The sequence below is a fragment of the Delphinapterus leucas genome, chromosome 3, assembly GCF_059928025.1.
Source record: "Delphinapterus leucas isolate spDelLeu-1000000601 "Yukka" chromosome 3, BTC_Dleu_Yukka2, whole genome shotgun sequence".
NCBI lineage: Eukaryota > Metazoa > Chordata > Mammalia > Artiodactyla > Monodontidae > Delphinapterus > Delphinapterus leucas.
Window position 1 is genome coordinate 55,568,832 of NC_143131.1, and position 16,136 is coordinate 55,584,967.

The 16,136-nt window shown below is 38.5% G+C and overlaps 1 long non-coding RNA gene across 2 annotated transcripts in view; it reads left to right on the plus strand.

Annotated features, from left to right (window-relative positions):
• LOC149749564 (uncharacterized) overlaps window positions 1–16,136 on the plus strand; it is a 261,984-nt gene that overhangs the window by 227,242 nt on the left and 18,606 nt on the right. For both annotated transcript variants that reach the window (XR_016392662.1, XR_016392663.1), the window contains exon 6: window positions 13,978–14,088. This is a non-coding gene — a long non-coding RNA (uncharacterized LOC149749564). The remainder of the gene's footprint in view (window positions 1–13,977; window positions 14,089–16,136) is intronic.

Below are 16,136 nucleotides of genomic sequence, written 5' to 3' on the forward strand. Positions count from 1 at the left end.
AAGGTTAGATTGTTTACTTGAGATTTTTCTTGTTTCTTGAGTTAGGCTTGTATAGCTATAAACTTCCCTCTTAGAACTGCTTTTGCTGCATCCCATAGGTTTTGGATCATCGTGTTTTCATTGTCATTTGTCTCTAGGCATTTTTTGATTTCCTCTTTGATTTCTTCAGTGATCTCTTGGTTATTTAGTAATGTATTGTTTAGCCTCCTTGTGTTTGTGTTCTTACGTTTTTTGCCCTGTAATTCATTTCTAACCTCATAGCATTGTAGTCAGAAAAGATGCTTGATATGATTTCAATTTTCTTAAATTTACTGAGGCTTGATTTGTGCCTCAGGATGTGATATGTCCTGGAGAATGTTCCATGTGTACTTGAAAAGAAAGTGTAATCTGCTGTTTTTGGATGGAATGTCCTATAAATATCAATTAAATCTATCTGGTCTATTGTGTCATTTAAAGCTTCTGTTTCCTTATTTATTTTCGCTTTGGATGATCTGTCCATTGGTGTAAGTGAGGTGTTAAAGTCCCCCACTATTTTTGTGTTATTGTCAATTTCCTCTTTTATAGCTGTTAGCAGTTGCCTTATGTATTGAGGTGCTCCTGTGTTGGGTGCATATATATTTATAATTGTTATGTCTTCTTCTTGGATTGATCCCTTGATCATTATGTAGTGTCCTTCCTTGTCTCTTGTAACATTCTTTGTTTTAAAGTGTATTTTATCTGATATGAGTATTGCTACTCCAGCTTTCTTTTGATTTCCATTTTCATGGAATACCTTTTTCCATCCCCTCACTTTCAGTCTGTATGTTTCCCTAGGTCTGAAGTGGGCCTCTTATAGACAGCATATATATGGGTCTTGTTTTTGTATCCATTCAGCAAGCCTGTGTCTTTTGGTTAGAGCAGTTAATCCATTCACGTTTAAGGTAATTATCGATATGCATGTTCCTGTGACCATTTTATTAATTGTTTTGTTTTTGTTTTTGTAGGTCCTTTTCTTCTCCTGTGTTTCCCACTTAGAGAAGTTCCTTGAGCATTTGTTGTAGAGCTGGTTTGGTGGTGCTGAATTCTCTTAGCTTTTGCTTGTCTGTAAAGCTTTTGATTTCTCCATCGAATCTGAATGAGATCCTTGCCAGGTAGAGTAATCTTGGTTGTAGGTTCTTCCCTTTCATCACTTTAAGTGTATCATGCCACCCCCTTCTTGTTTGTAGAGTTTCTGCTGAGAAATCAGCTGTTAACCTTATGGGAGTCCACTTGTATGTTATTTTTCGTTTTTCTCTTGTTGCTTTCAATAATTTTTCTTTGTCTTTAATTTTTGCCAGTTTGATTACTATGTGTCTCAGCGTGTTTCTCCTTGGGTTTATCCTGTCTGGGACTCGCTGCGCTTCCTGGACTTGGGTGGCTATTTCCTTTCCCATGTTAGGGAATTTTTCCACTATAATCTCTTCAAATATTTTCTCGGGTCCTTTCTCTCTCTCTTCTCCTTCTGGGTCCCCTATAATGTGAATGTTGTTGCATTTAATGTTGTTCCAGAGGTCTCTTAAGATGTCTTCATTTCTTTTCATTCTTTTTCTTTATTCTCTTTCGCAGCAGTGGATCCCTCCATTTTGTCTTCCAGGTCACTTATCCGTTCTTCTGTCTCAGTTATTCTGCTATTGATTCCTTCTCATATAGTTTTCATTTCAGTTATTGTACTGTTCATCTCTGTTTGTTTGTTCTTTAGTTCTTCTAGGTCTTTGTTAAACATTTCTTGCATCTTCTTGATCTTTGCCTCCATTCTTTTTCTGGGGTCCTGGATCATCTTCACTATCATTATTCTGAATTGTTTTTCTGGAAGACTGCCTATCTCCACTTCATTTAGTTGTTTTTCTGGGGTTTTATCTTTTTCCTTCATCTGGTACATAGCCCTCTGCCTTTTCATCTTGTCTACCTTTCTGTGAATGTGGTTTTTGTTCCACAGTCTGCAGGATTGTAGTTCTTCTTGTTTCTGCTGTCTGCCCTCTGGTGGATGAGGCTATCTAAGAGTCTTGATGGGAGGGACTGGTGTTGTGTAGAGCTGACTGTTTCTCTAGTAGGCAGAGCTCAGTAAAACTTTAATCCACTTGACTGTTGATGGTGGGGCTGGGTTCCCTCCCTGTTTGTTGTTTGGCCTGAGGCCACCCAACACTGGAGCCTACCTGGGCTCTTTGATGGGCTAATGACAGACTCTGGGAGGGCTCTCGCCAAGGAGTACTTCCCAGAACTTTTGCTGCCAGTGTGCTTGTCCCCACAGTTAGCCACAGCCCTCCCCCACCCCGCCTCTCCAGGAGACCCTCAAACACCAGCAGGTAGGTCTGGTTCAGTCTCCCATGGGGTCACTGCTCCTTCCCCTGGGTCCCAATGTGCACACTATTTTGTGTGTGCCCTCCAAGAGTGGAGTCTCTGTTTCCCTCAGTCCTGTTGAAGTCCTGCAATCAATTCCGACTAGGCTTCAAAGTCTGATTCTCTAGGAGTTCCTCTTCCTGTTGCCGTACCCCCAGGTTGGGAAGCCAGATGTGGGGCTCAGAACCTTCACTCCAGTGGGTGGACTTCTGTGGTATAAGTGTTCTCCAGTCTGTGAGTCACCCACACACCAGTTATGGGATTTGATTTTACTGTGATTGCGCCCATCCTACCGTCTCATTGTGGCTTTTTCTTTGTCTTTGGATGTGGGGTATCTTTTTTGGTGAGTTCCAGTGTCCTCCTGTCAGTGATTGTCCAGCAGCTAGCAGTGATTCTGGTGTTCTCGCAAGAGGGAGTGAGAGCACATCATTCTACTCAGCCATCTTCAGAATAAACTTTCTTCTCAAGTGCTCATGGAACTTTCTCCAGGATAGATCATATCTTGTGTCACAAATCATGCCTTGGTAAATTTAAGAAAATTGAAATCTTATCAACTATCTTTTCTGACCACAATGTTATGCGACTAGATGCCAATTACAGGAAAAAATCTGTGAAAAATACAAACACATGGAGGCTAAACAATACACTACTTAATAACCAAGAGATCATTGAAGAAATCAAAGAGGAAATAAAAAAATACCTAGAAACAAATGACAATGAAAACACCACGACCCAAAACATATGCAGTGCAGCAAAAGCAGTTCTAAGAGGGAAGTTTACAGCAATACAAACCTACTTTAAGAAACAAGAAACATCTCAAATAAACAACTTAAACTTACACCTAAAGCAATGAGCAAAAGAAGAATAAAAAAACACCGTTAGCAGAAGGAAAGAAGTCATAAAGATCAGATCAGAAGTAAATGAAAAAGTAATGAAGGAAACGATAGCAAAGATCATTAAAACTAAAAGCTGGTGCTTTGAGAAGATAAACAAAATTGATAAACCATTAGCCAGACTCATCAAGAAAAAAAGGGAGAAGACTTAAATCAATAGAATTAGAAATGAAAAAGGAGAAGTAACAACTGACACTGCAGAAATACAAAGGATCATGAGAGATTACCACAAGCAACTCTATGCCAATAAAAAGGACAACCTGGAAGAAATGGACACATTCTTAGAAAGGCACAACCTTCTGAGACTGAACCAGGAAGAAATAGAAAATATGAACAGACCAATCACAAGCACTGAAATTGAGACTGTGATTAAAAATCTTCCAACAAACAAAAGTCCAGGACCAGATGGCTTCACAGATGAATTCTATCAAACATTTAGAGAAGAGCTAACACCTATCCTTCTCAAACTCTTCCAAAATATACCAGAGGGAGGAACACTCCCAAACTCATTCTACGAGGCCACCATCACCCTGATACCAAAACCAGACAAAGATCTCACAAAGAAAGAAAACTACAGGCCAATATCCCTGATGAACATAGATGCAAAACTCCTTAGCAAAATACTAGCAAACAGAATCCAACAGCACATTAAAAGGATCATACACCATGATCAAGTGGGATTTATTCCAGGAATGCAAGGATTCTTCAATATACGCAAATCAATCAATGTGATACACCATATTAACAAATTGAAGGAGAAAAACCATATGATCACCTCAATAGATGCAGAAAAAGCTTTTGACAAAATTCAACACCCATTTATGATAAAAATCCTCCAGAGAGTAGGCATAGAGGGAGCTTATCTCAACATAATAAAGGCCATATATGACAAACCCACAGCCAACTTCATCCTCAATGGTGAAAAACTGAAACCATTTCCACTAAAATCAGGAACAAGACAGGTTGCCCACTCTCACCACTCTTATTCAACGTAGTTTGGAAGTTTTAGCCACAGCAATCAGAGAAGAAAAGGAAATAAAAGGATTCCATATCGGAAAAGAAGAAGTAAAGCTGTCACTGTTTGCAGAGGACATGATACTATACATAGAGAATCCTAAAGATGCTACCAGAAAACTACTAGAGCTAATCAATGAATTTGGTAAAGTAGCAGGATACAAAGTTAATGCACAGAAATCTCTTGCATTCCTATACATTAATGATGAAGAATCTGAAAGTGAAATTAAGAAAACACTCCCATGTACCATTGCAACAAAAAGAATAAAATATCTAGGAATAAACCTACCTAAGGAGACAAAAGACCTGTATGCAGAAAATTATAAGACACTGATGAAAGAAATTAAAGATGATACAAATAGATGGAGAGGTGTACCATGTTCTTGGATTGGAAAGATGAACATTGTGAAAATGACTATCCTACCCAAAGCAATCTACAGATTCAATACAACCCCTTTCATACTACCACTGGCATTTTTCACAGAACTAGAACAAAAAATTTCACAATTTGTATGGAAACACAAAAGACCCCGAATAGCCAAAGTAATGTTTAGAAAGAAAAATGGAGCTGGAGGAATCAAGCTCCCTGACTTCAGACTATACTACAAAGTTTCAGTAATCAAGACAGTATGTTACTGGCACAAAAACAGAAGTATTTATTAATGGAACAGGATAGAAAACCCAGAGATAAACCCACACTCATATGGTCACCTTATCTTTTATAAAGGAGGCAAGAATATACAGTGCAGAAAAGACAGCCTCTTCAATAAGTGGTGCAAGGAAAACTGGACAGCTATATATAAAAGAATGAAATTAGAACACTTCCTAACTCCATACAGAAAAATAAACTCAAAATGGATTAAATACCTAAATGTAAGGCCAGGCACTATCAAACTCTTAGTGGAAAACCTAGGCAGAACACTCTGACATAAATCACAGCAAGATCCTTTTTGACCCACCTCCTAGCGAAATGTAAATAAAAACAAAAATAAACAAATGGGATCTAATGAAACTTAAAAGCTTTTGCACAACAAAGGAAACCATAAACAAGATGAAAAGACAACCCTCAGAATGGTAGAAAATATTTGCAAATGAAGCAACTGACAAATGATTAATCTCCAAAATTTATAAGCTGCTCGTGCAGCTCAATATCAAAAAAACAAAGAACCCAGTCCAAAAGTGGGCAGAAGACCTAAATAGACATTTCTCCAAAGAAGATATACAGATTGCCAAGGAACACATGAAAGAATGCTCAACATCATTAATTAGAGAAATGCAAATCAAAAGTACAATGAGATACCATCTCACACCAGTCAGAATGACCCTCATCAAAAAATCTAGAAACAATAAATACTGGAGAGGGTGTGGAGAAAAGGGAACCCTCTTGCACTCTTGGTGGGAATGTAAATTGATATAGCCACTATGGAGAACAGTATGGAGGTTCCTTAAAATACTAAAAATAGAACTACCATACAACCCAGCAATCCCACTACTGGGCATATACCCTGAGAAAACCATAATTCAAAAAGAGTCATGTACCAAAATGTTCATTGCAGCTGTATTTACAATAGCCAGGACATGGAAGTAACCTAAGTGTCCATCGACAGATGAATGGATAAAGAAGATGTGGCACATATATACAATGGAATATTACTCAGCCATAAAAAGAAACGAAATTGAGTTATTTGTAGTGAGGTGGATGGACCTAGAGTCTGTCATACAGAGTGACGTAAGTCATAGAGAGAAAAACAAATACTGTATGCTAACACATATATATGGAATCTAAAAAAACCAAAAACTGGTCATGAAGAACCTAGGGGCAAGACTGGAATAAAGACGCAGACCTACTAGAGAATGGACTTGAGGACACGAGGAGGGGCAAGGGTAAGCTGGGAGAAAGTGAGAGAGTGGCATGGACATATATACACTACCGAATGTAAAATAGATAACTAGCGGGAAGCAGCCGCATAGCACAGGGAGATCAGCTCGGTGCTCTGTGACCGCCTAGAGGGGTGGGATAGGGAGGGTGGGACGGAGGGAGACGTAACAGGGAAGAGATATGTGGATATATGTATATGTATAACTGATTCATTTTGTTGTAATGCAGCAACAACAAAAAAAAGGTAAATCAATCCAAATAATGGTCACTGCCAAATATACCCTCTAGTCTTATTAGTCCCAAAGCAAAAACAAATATCCTGCTTTTTAGATTACAAGAAATCCTCAAAAGTTCATTTGTAAATGACTTTGAAATCCTGTATACATCTTCCCTCTGAAAACTATTATAGATGGTGATTCAAGTAAAAAAATAGACATCCCAGTTATCACACACAGTAGTTGACCTCATAGTTTTAGCTTGAATAACAGTCCAGGTGCACTGAGGGAAAGAAGTAAGGAAAGAAATTCTTCCCCCTCTTCCTGGGTGAATGAATCTTCCCAAATAAAGTTCTGAATGAGATCGTAATTTTCAGTTACGAATGTAATACGAAGCACTTCTTGTAAAAACTTTTCCTCAAAGACAGAAAAGATTATATTTTCTTTTTATGAAAATAACAAGGTTTTACTTCTTTAAAGTTAATAAAATTTAAGTAAATAAATTTATTTTAAAAAATTTTATCTCTTAGTCAAAGGAAAATGATGAGAGGGAGGATTATAACCTTGTAGAACTAGATGAAGTCAAGTGACAAAAAAGGAACTGCAGCCTAAGAGACCAGCACTGGCAGAAACGAGAAGGGGCATGCCACATATTAAGCAAGTTTCTAACAAATGGACATCTTCAACAGCATAAGAGAAAGTAAAAGGTCTGGACACACACATGAACCTGTCGACAGTGAAAGGTAATGAGACAAGTAGGAATATCCTGATCAAGAAACTGGAACCCACCCATTTTTGTGCTTTAAAAGATAACCACAGGAGGGGATGAGAAGATGAGAAAGGAGTCAGCACAGAACAGGCCCCTTCAGATTCTCTCTTCCCAATTTCAGCTACCTTGAGCAAAACGGAGGGAAACAGATCCATCCTCTCCCTAAAGTTGTATAAAAATTTCAGTAACTAGGCTTATATTTCAAATATCAGAAAAGCCTAATAAGATCCTAATATAGTAAATCATTAGGAGTCACAAATTTATTATCATTAATTTTCATAACTCAAGAAACCCTAAAAGCCTTACTGAGGTGAGACTATGTATGGGAGTATAAAGATAGTGTTTAAACCTAGTTATCACAGCATCTATAATTCAGTGTAGGGTTATTATTTTCTACTTGCCAATTTGGTAGTGATTAAAAACAAAAAATAACCTGTTTTTTGTAATAAGATAGAAACGTCAGAAGCTAGAGTAGAGACTTTGCAAACCTGCATATAAAATCCCTATTTTTTCCTTCTCTTGAGAAGGAGAAAAATACAAATGCAAACTTTCTTTATAGTGGGAATACAATAAATGTTTGCTGAAAGAAAAAAAAAAAAAGCAACCACGCTTGTATCTTATTTTTTGAGAAGTTTTCCAAATTCATGTCAGACACCAAACCACAGATCCAGGAAGCTCATAGAAACCCAAATAGAATACAAGCCAAAAAAAAAACGGACATCTAGGCATCTCATATTCAAACTGCAGGAAACTAAAGATAGAAGAAAATATTGAAAGATGGAAGAAAATATTGAAAGAAGCCAGAGAAGGAAAAAACATGTTACCTGTAGAAGAGTGAAGATAAGAATTACATCTGCTTCTACCCAGAAACCCTGTAAGCATAAGAGAGTAGTGTAAAATAATTAAAGTGTTGAGAAAAAAAAAAACCTACCAACGTAGAATTCTATATCCTGAGAAATTATCCTTCCAAAGTGAAGGAGAAATAAAGACTTTCTCAGAAAAGTTAAAATTGAGCCATATTATAGGAGCACCCCACTTAACTCCCCACAGCAGGGACCACAGCTCCCTGTGACAGCTTCTCTTCTGCTTATATGTCCACTAACCATGTAATAAAGCAAGTCCTCCTAGAAAACCCTCCCTGGAAGGAGGGGCAACCCACTGATAACCATTTGACTAAGGGGCTCTAAAGAGGGAAATAAAATGATAAATTAAAGCCATATTCAACAGATTATGGCGCCAAGTTCGGTGTACTGCTCAGAGTTGTGTCGTGGGAAGTACACACACACACAATCTCTTTGACATAATAACTTATGTCACATTGTGGTGGAAAGTTCCTTTGTACAGAGCCAGGAAGTTGTTTGGGGGATGAGATACGACTGTCCTAAGCAGTGCCAGGCTTTCTTGCTATTCCCCGTTAGCCATTCTGTCCCTTTGCCTTAATCTTTACTGACTCCCCACCCCCCTACTTCTTTAAGCGTGCAGTGGACAACACTGTCAGTTCTTCCAACTTTCAACCAAAATTTTAGATCAGCCGTGTACAGCTTAGTGCAAATAATCAGACAAGATATTCATTTATTCACAGCAAAAACTGACTGAGTGCCCCTCCAATGCTTGTATTGAAGGTGGAACAGCATGTTTTGTTTCCAGTTTGCGGATGGAAAACTTGGGGTAGAGGCAGAAGTCTTTCCGTGGGCCCCTGAAGTCACAGCTTGGCCTGGTCATGACAATCAGTGCTTTGGTGTCTGTAAGGCAATGAATGTCCTCTCTCTATTTGAAACAAATTTCCCAAAGTTCCAGGTTTCTGAAAAGGACCAGGCTGTAGCCCTCCAGTGCTGTTTGTTCTTTTTAGGATTGAATCACCCGTACAGTGTCCACGACAAACGGGTCCAAGCTCCAACTTCAGGTATAGACCCGGGGAATGACAGCATCCTGCAGCACCTTATTTCTGTGTATAAAGGATTGCAGGCTGAAAGCAGTCTCAAGACTGCCTCTCTAACAACTTCCCTAAGGGAAACAACTTAATCCCACAGTGCCCCTCACAGCTGTGTTTTCAGTTGTGAAAGCTGGGCTCTGGCCTCAGGTAGAAATGTGTCAGAATTTATTTGTTGTCAGTGGTGGTATCTTATTTGCCTTGCTTTGCTAATCAAGTGTCTTCTTTAAATGTAAAAAAATCAATAAGGAAAGGATGGGATACATAAAAGTAAAGATGGCGATGATGCTATTAATAATGATGACAATGATGGGGAAGAGGGGATAGCTAACCCCATCTAGCACTCACAATGTATCAGGCAGTGTTCTCTGTGCTTTACATGTTATGACTCAGAATAGTTCTCTAGCAAATGTATGAAGTTGGTAATATTATCATCTTTAATTTACAAATGAGGAAGCTGAGTTAATGAGAGATATGTTCATAGTACATAATTCACAGTACATACATAGCTAGCAGGTTATATACTTAAAAATTAGTTTCTCACCCATATCATATACCAAAATAAATTCTAAGAGATTTAAACAGTTAAATGCACTAAGTGAAATGAAAAATACCTAGAAGGGAATTTTTTTTTAAATATTCATGGCATGTCTGATTATGTGATGTTTTCTAGACATAAATATAGTAGAAGAAATCACAAATATATCTAAACAGCTATTTTTAACTTCTAATTGTATAAAAACATATATTCAATTAAGAAGCAAAAATCTGAGAAAAAGAAGCCCAAAATATCCCTAATGGTTAATACCCACAATATGTAAAGTATTTGTAAATCAATAAGAAAAAGAGTAATAACCTGAAAGATAAATGGTCAAAGAATAGGAATAGACAATTCAACAAAGGAAAAAACAAACATTACTAGTGCTATATAAAAAATAATAATAACAGCTATTATTTACTTATTACTCTGGGCTAGAAACTGTGCTAAATACTTTAATTATCTTATTAAATCTTCAAAAAAAAACTGTGTATGATATGCATGCCCAAGATCACAAAGCTAGTACACAGACTGGGAACCCAAGCCTGACCACAACTCCAAACTCAGTATTTAAACATAAAGCCACACTCCAGTGATGTGCTGGTGCCAGCTCATTCCCGTTTGCTAGAGTCCACAGCATATACCTCTTCCCAACTAAATGTTCAGTCATGTCGTGTTGGTAGCTTGAAATAAGCTATGAGGGGAGTATTTACACCAGAAATCAGCATGTGCTCCAAATAACCCCCCTGCAAGCTAATTATTAAATAGTTCCTAACCCACCATTTACTATCTCCCTAAAACAACTGGAATCGGATTTCAGAACGTGAACAAAGGAACTTTATCAAAGCACAAGTAATACCGCTGAACTGTTTTCCTAAATGTCAACTTCATTGCTCAAAGAAATGTGAACTAAAATGAGAGCTAGATACCATGTTTGCCTACAAATTAGCAAATATTAGAAGAGAGCAATGGTAAACTAAATTGAGATATCAAAGGCATGTAAATTAGTTCAACCCTTCTAGAAAAGTATTTGGTACTATGTATCAAGATTTTTTGAGAAGTTCATATATTTCAATCTCATAATTCCACTACTGAAAACCAATGTTCGTTTCAACATTGCTTAGAGTAAAAACTTGGAATCTACCTAAATAGCCAATGGTAGGACAACAGTTAAATAGTGTATGTGACAATCACATGATGAAATGTAACAGAACTATTAAAAATTATTTTCAATTTCAAAAAACATTGTAAAACTATGTACACAATGATCCATACATTATTCAAAAATATATATATTTCTATACATATATAATAGATACATTATTCAGATATATACTCAGGTCTTATTTATATACCTCAGTAAAGTTTTGCATTTTTCTTCATATAAGTCCTGCATATATTTGATTAATTTTGGTGTGTGTATAATGCAGGTATATATAATACATATATTATATCTATAATGCATTTATATATACTGAGATTATATTTTTAAAACTAAACAAATGGAAATATATATCATGCTTACAGAATTGGACTGAATATTATAAAAATGCCAATTATTTGTGTTAATTTATGTTTCATGAAATATAAACATAAAAAAAATCAAATACAATTCCAGCAGAATTTTTCTTCTTTGAGCTTGGCTAAATGATTCTGCAGTTCATCTGTAAAATTATGTGGGATTCTGAATGATTTTCTCATTTAGGAGTTTAATTTTCCAGATTTTATATGAGAGCATATATAACTTCTATATCTGAAAAATACTTGATAATGATATAAATGCTTAATACATATTTAAGTACATAATAAGAATTTTAGAATATGTGTAGTCTTTTACATATGTGGATCTTACATGTGGTATCAGGCAAGTGCCACAGATCTCAAAGGGAGAGATTTTTCTGTCAGAGGACCTGGGGATTCAGGAAAGTTGCTATTACCCATATGTAAGGTGACCATTTGAGCAGCACATTATAATCCAGAGTATAATCTGTTTACTTGAAATCAAGATGGCGACTCTTCTGCTCTCTGGGAGTCCTTTTGTATCACTCATTATTAGGAGCTAATTGAAAACAGCCCAAATTCATCGAGGCTTGTTAGCTCCCACTCTTCTAGAAACTATTGTCTTGGGTGTCTAGCTTTGCGATCTCTTAGGGAAAGTGCTGCTTTTAGTTTTAGGAGGGTTAAAAATAAAATGCCTGATAATAATTCATCAGAGTGTTTCTAAATCATGAGTGGTGACAGTGGCCTTAGGATTCCTGTCTAGATTAGTTTATTTTCCCCAGAATAAACATTGAAACCAAATGTAAGTTTTGCAATAGAGGCAACCTTGTGTACAGGAAATAGCATGGAATTCGAAATCCAAAGACCTGATTTGAGTCACAGCCCGCACTCTGCCTAATGGAGTGGTGGAGAACAAGCCAGTTAATGGTACATTCTCCTCGCATCATTCACTCATTCATTCAGTCGACCAGTATTTGTTGCCCCCCCTACTATGTATCAAGCACTGTCTTGGCACTAGAAATCAGTAAAGAAGAGAGTAAAAGCCCATGCCTCTATAGATCCTACATTTTAGTTGCATAGACAACAATATCAAAATGACGAAATAAAGGTTCATATAATTTTTAGTTAAAAGTGCCTGCAGAGAAATAGACAGGGTTAGGGTGGTAGAATGTGTAGAGATAGAGGGGAGTGAATTGGAGGAGGAGGTTGATAAGATGGTCAGGGAAAGCCTTTCTAAGGTTGTGATGTTCAAGCAGAAACTGAACCCAAGGGAGTTAGCCCCAGGAGGAAAGGATGTGAAGTACGATTGCAAAGGCCCAGGGCTGAGGTGAGAACATCAAGGTCAGTGGTGCTAAAGTGGGTGTGCAAAGTGGGAAGCTGGCAGGAGATGAGGTCCAAGCAGTAACATCGACCTTACCACCGGAGCCATCACAGAGATGAACAGTGTGTAGGACAGCCACAGGGTACCCGACGACTCACTCTACAAATGTTAGGAGATAGCAAATGTTAGGAAATGGAGCTCTGGTGTCCTTGTCATGGTCCATATCCATGTGTCTTGACCACACAGTAAGAGTTCTGTGTTTGGACAGAGGAGAATTTGGCCACTGACCTTTTCCTTGGGAGGACTTGACAGCACCAGTCCATCTGGGGCTCAGAAGAGGCCCACATTGTGTTTCATACAAGGTATTCACTTCCTGTGCAGAACCCACCTGGGTTAGCAGCGGGTCAGGACCAACAGCTGGTCCCTTCATGCAGTAGGCATTTGACACGTGAGTGCGCACTTCTGCTATTCATGCTTGGGATGTCATGTACAAGAACAACTATCTGATAACACAAGAAACTGGGAGGGAAATTTTCATAATGCATGGCATAGTATAAGGGAAGTTTTATTTCTAAATGTATGTAATGGTGCATGGGCAACACATCATTTTATCTTTACCATGCCCTTTCCATCTGGGCTCAACTGCAGGTCTTGCATACAACGTCGTCTCTCATCTGCTTAACATTTGGAGAGGTACGATCACTAGAGAATGATTTGGGAAACCAGGCTCAGTCATAATAACCCTTTCCCACAGTCGAAAAGGGAGTAAGACTGCTCGGTTTAGCCTTTGACAACATAATGCAGGGTTGTCAGACTGGCCGCTCTTCCCAGATCATCACCTCCCTCCTGCTACTCTGCTATTAGTGTTGACCTCGTCGCTCTTTCTGCTGTCATTGCTCCTCTGCCTACCTCTTCCTGCTGTTCCCAGCTCACACTATACTTTCCTGGGGCCAATTCTCTGCCCAGAAGTGTGGGAAAAGGAGGGAGAGGCGGCTGTGCTCATTTTCCAGGGCTATAGTTGTCTCAGTGTCTTGGTGTGGAAATACCTGCCCAGGTGCCGGCCTCCAGGCACCACGGTCCAAGAACACACCCTTTCATAAGCTTTGGGCTCACAGAGTGTATGTGAAACCTACGCAAGTTCAAATGGGCTTGAAAGCTTTTCAAATATGCTTTCCTGTTGTTCATCTGCACATCTGGCTTGGAAAATCTCAAGCCACAAGATCAGCTCTTCTTAGGGTGACTGGTTTGCCGCTGTAATAAAGCCAAATGCAAACATGGGAGAAGAGGCAGTGAGAGGCAACTCTCCTTTCCACTGGCTGCCCTCTGGACAGGAGTTCTTCATTATGGGCATCTGTTGATTTTCCATCACTTAGATAACATATAAAGTGGTATGTCAGTAAAGTGGGAGATGAAATGTTAGTCACCATCCCTCGACACTCCAAGCGCACTCTGCCTAATACGTTTAACTGAACATAAAAGAAAGCCAACCTCTCCATTAGTCACTCATCTAGGCAAAGCCTTGGTGCTGAGCCAGAAATTAAGAGTGCCAATTCAATCTTGCAGGTCCCAGTGATCTTCCCAGATTGGAAATGGATAGCTGTCGCACTGTGGACCACTAGGTATTTGTTGCCAATTGGGAAAGTCCTCAGAAAACTTTCTTGAAAAAGTGATTGGGTAAGTCATTTGGATATTGCTTTCAGCTCTGTTCTTCATACTGAGAGTTGATGTGTTCGTTTTCCAAGGGCTGGCTCTTAAATCCACTAGATCTTGTTTTAATCACAAACATAATCAGATCTGTGTGTACTTTGGAAAACTACACTCCCTGAATCCACAATTGTTTTTATACAGGTGAAATCTGATTAAATAATTTGTAAAGGTAGAATTAAAGGTCCAGAGATGGGCAATATTCTAACAAGACCACGTGCATCCTGGAGGACAGGTTCCAGATTTCAGGCTACCGATGAGGGCAGCCCCATGTGTTCACTGATTATATAAGTCCTTCCCTCTAGGATCATTTTTATGTCAACAGCTTGTGGTTACCTTCTTCTCTCACTCTCATTCTGCCACTATGTTATTACTTTCCTGCAATTTCAGTCCCTTGGTCAATGGTGAGACCGCCAAGAGTACAAGCTCCGACTTTACAGGTGTAGAGTTTTCCACCCCAACCCCTTCAGACAATTCCCGCTGTTCAAGTCATTCCAACAATCAGTTGCCAAAAGTCAGCTGACATTGACAGTGGGACTGTAAAGATGACTAAGTTTTTGTCCCACTTTAGTAGGTCTTAGGGTCTGGAAGAAGAGACAGACACTTAGCAGATAATTTTAATGATTTCAACATAACATGTTAAATACTGAAGTAGAAATCTGCCTCCTGTACCATGAGAATACAGAGAAGAGTACCCACAGCTCAGCTTGGGGTTCAGGGAAGACTTCCTGTGACAAATTATAACTGAATTGGGCCTGGAAGGATAAACAACAGTAAGATAAGTGGAAAAGGTGTTCCAGATGGAGGGATAAGTATAAGCAAAGGCAGAAAGTCATAAAATAGCATAGGATCCGCAGGGAATCATAAACAGTTGATATGATTTAAGCATTAATTATGAGTCAAGAAATAACAAGTGATGAAGTTGTAGAGGTTGGCGAGTAGGTGCCAGGCACCAAGGGCCTGTGGGACAGGCAAAAGAACCTGAATTCTGTAGATGATGTGTAGTCTTCGAGTGTATTTAAATGGGGAATTATGTTGTCAGATTTAAATTTTAGATAATTTTTGAAAGGTTTTGAAGTGTGGATGTAAGGGGATAATGCTGAACACTGGGAGATAACTTATGAGGCTTTGGGTCCACTAGAGAGCTGATGAGTGGGTATAGAGGGAGAGGATAAAGTTGAGAGATTCTGGACATGGTGATTGGTTGATTAGGTGTTGGGGAGGTAAGGAAGAAGAAGAAGTTGGGACAAACTCAGGTTTCTACATTGTGATGGCGTGGATAATGGAACTACCGATTGGATGAAGCACTATAGATGTTTGGAGGTGCAATTACCATCTAAGAAGCAGTGGTGCAGAGAGAATCCAAGGTGCCAGAATCATGGATACTGTATCCAGTAGTGATTTGCAGGACTAGTATTAGAGATTTCAAGGGTAGGATTTTTAAGGTGCAGAAGCAGCTCAACCTGGAGCTGGGATAAACCTTCTGGAGAGGAAAATGTAAAAATGTCCAAAGAAAATTCCTCTGATTTGGAAATGTCATGAATTTTCTTCCCTTGACGCCTACTCTCCCACCACCAGCCCTTGACATTTTGTAGTTACTGTATCATTAGAAATGTGTTTTCTGTAAGTCCAAAGTTCCGTTGACAGTGCCACGAAAATTTATTCTTAAAGCACCCCTTTCCTATTCCCAATTTTTGTCCATATAGTGTCACGGAAAACTGGTCAGAATGAAATTTCCTTTCCACCTTCCACCTTGTTGTAACTTTCACTTCTTTGAATCTCTCTGTGATTCTATCAGTGACCATATATGTATACATAAAAGTGTACTTCATTTTATTGCACTTCACTTTATGTGCTTCAAAGATATTACATTTTTTTTTAAAAACTGAATGTTTGTGGCAACCCTATATTGAGCAATCTATTGCCACAATTTTTCCAACAGCATTTGCTCACTTCATGTCTCTGTGTCACATTTTGGGTAATTCTTGCAATATTTCAATTTTTTTATTATTATTATA